Source organism: Tetranychus urticae, unplaced genomic scaffold (assembly GCF_039701765.1).
Source record: "Tetranychus urticae isolate SD_2017Ah unplaced genomic scaffold, NJAU_TeUrti_SD_1.0 Scaffold_7, whole genome shotgun sequence".
Classification (NCBI taxonomy): Eukaryota; Metazoa; Arthropoda; class Arachnida; order Trombidiformes; family Tetranychidae; genus Tetranychus; species Tetranychus urticae.
The window spans coordinates 292501-295000 of record NW_028315839.1 but is presented as its reverse complement, the minus strand read 5'-3'; the positions used below and the strand labels follow the sequence as shown (position 1 = coordinate 295000).

Here is a 2500-nt window from a genome sequence, read left to right as displayed (position 1 = left end):
TATGGTCAACCATCTATATGATGCGTACCACTACCTTAACTTGAATGATCTTGCATGGAATAATGGAATAGGACCTTGGTTCTATTTTGTTGGTCTTAAGAATCCAAGGTAATGATTAAGAGGGACAGACGGGGGCATTTGTATTGCGGCGCTAGAGGTGAAATTCTTGGACCGTCGCAAGACAAACTACAGCGAAAGCATTTGCCAAGAATGTTTTCATTAATCAAGAACGAAAGTTAGAGGTTCGAAGGCGATCAGATACCGCCCTAGTTCTAACCATAAACGATGCCAACCAGCGATCATTCTGAGTAACTAATTTCATGACTCGAATGGAAGCTTCCGGGAAACCAAAGTTTTTGGGTTCCGGGGGAAGTATGGTTGCAAAGCTGAAACTTAAAGGAATTGACGGAAGGGCACCACCAGGAGTGGAGCTTGCGGCTTAATTTGACTCAACACGGGAAAACTCACCCGGCCCGGACACTGAGAGGATTGACAGATTGAGAGCTCTTTCTTGATTCAGTGGGTGGTGGTGCATGGCCGTTCTTAGTTGGTGGAGTGATTTGTCTGGTTAATTCCGATAACGAACGAGACTCTAGCCTACTAAATAGACTTGCAGTTTACACTGCAGTACTCCCCCTTAGTCAACCTGTGGGTGGTAGTATCTCTTGATGGTTTCGGCTGTTGAGGGCTCTGCTGCTATTAGCCTACAGAATTGGCTAGGGTAAGGATGCTGTAGCACTGTAAGGACTTCTTAGAGGGACAAGCGGCGCTCGCAGCTGCACGAAACAGAGCAATAACAGGTCTGTGATGCCCTTAGATGTCCGGGGCCGCACGCGTGCTACACTGAAGTGGTCATCGTGCATACTGTTTCCTGCTCCGAAAGGAGTGGGTAACCGCTTGAACCCATTTCGTGATGGGGATTGGGCATTGTAATTATTGCCCATGAACGAGGAATTCCCAGTAAGCGTGAGTCATTAGCTTGCGTTGATTACGTCCCTGCCCTTTGTACACACCGCCCGTCGCTACTACCGATTGAATGATTTAGTGAGGACTTCGGACTGGTCAATCCAGACCATTGGGAAACTAGTGGTCGGATTGTGCTGGAAAGATGTTCAAACTTGATCATTTAGAGGAAGTAAAAGTCGTAACAAGGTTTCCGTAGGTGAACCTGCGGAAGGATCATTAACGTATTACCCTCTTATTATAAGAGAAATACAACCTTCAAACAATCAAACACTCTGCATAGTGATATTGTAGATGCTAATATGGTGAATGCAATTGAATTGTATTTGCATTAGAGTCGCAATTGTGAATGTTTATTGCAAACATTTAGCCATTGCAACATGATTCTAATTTGCATTACATTCGTTCATTCATACATCCATCTTTCATTATCCAATGCAACAAAGAGTGAGGGTTATCTAACGATAGCCATAATTTCTTTTGCAAAACAATTGTAGTTTATAATGAAAAGCCTGTCTTGCTACATACTTGGTACCTGATCAAGTCTTCAGCTTATGCTGACGGCAAGGTTTAAAGAAGGAAGGTTTACACTTCTTCGCCTAACTAAGTAAAGACAACTATGGTTTTTATAAACTGCATACAATTGTTTTCAAACCCTCTCAATGCAGATTTAGGATACTTATTAAAAGTCCCACGGTGGCAAAGATACATCTTCAAGCGGTGGATCACTCGAATTACCAATCGATGAAGAACGTAGCTAGCTACGATAATCGGTGCGAATTGCAGGACACGCCGAGCACTTGAGCTTCCAACGCACATTGCGGCTTTCGGGTCTTTTCCGAGGTCACATCTGTCTGAGAGTTGAGATGTAAAATAATCAACAAAACACTTGCATACTACCATATATGCATTGTTTTGAGAGGATTGTATATTTATATGCATGAATCTTGATGTTTTATTCCTTTTCTTAATTGCAATTCGTTGCAATTTAGTAAGGAGAATCTCAAATCTACTTGTTTCACATGATAAATTTTGTGTACAATGCATATTTCATCTCTGCAAGCAGTATATATGAATAGATACTAGCATGAGATTCTAAGGTTAGTCGCCTATCTGACGACGCTAAAGTCGTATTGCAGATAACTATGGTGATCAACTAACCTGTTAACTGATGAATCTTCTTGCACTTGTATAAATCGTACAAATAGTAGCTATTTCATTCTGTTAAAGCAGACCTAAGAAGTAATGCAAAGGCAAAATTTGTGCAAACATTAAAGTAGATTTACGTTGCTTGCTTGCAAACAACACAAATAAACATTAATCAACTTAATCAATATTTTTGATCTCAGATCAGGTGAGGTTACCCGCCGAATTTAAGCATATAATTCAGCGGAGGAAAAGAAATCAAATGAGATTCCCTGAGTAACGGCGAGTGAAAAGGGATGAGTCCGGCGCAAAGGTTTTCCATTGAAAGGTGGAAAGCGGTGCTGCGTAATGGTTAGAGTCACGATTATTTCAACTAAATCTGCAAGTCCCT

General features: G+C 41.5%; 3 non-coding genes across 3 annotated transcripts in view; all 3 read left to right on the top strand.

The window, feature by feature from the left end:
* The window catches only part of LOC149092666 (small subunit ribosomal RNA), a 2170-nt gene extending 985 nt beyond the window's left edge, over positions 1 to 1185 (top strand). The window contains exon 1 of the ribosomal RNA XR_016200714.1: positions 1 to 1185. This exon is cut by the window's left edge and continues 985 nt beyond it. This is a non-coding gene — a ribosomal RNA (small subunit ribosomal RNA).
* Positions 1186 to 1672: 487 nt separating this feature from the next.
* Positions 1673 to 1827, top strand: LOC149092665 (5.8S ribosomal RNA). The gene has a single exon (XR_016200773.1). It is a non-coding gene; the product is annotated as a 5.8S ribosomal RNA (ribosomal RNA).
* Positions 1828 to 2303: 476 nt separating this feature from the next.
* Positions 2304 to 2500, top strand: part of LOC149092664 (large subunit ribosomal RNA) — a 4168-nt gene continuing 3971 nt past the window's right edge. The window contains exon 1 of the ribosomal RNA XR_016200720.1: positions 2304 to 2500. This exon is cut by the window's right edge and continues 3971 nt beyond it. This is a non-coding gene — a ribosomal RNA (large subunit ribosomal RNA).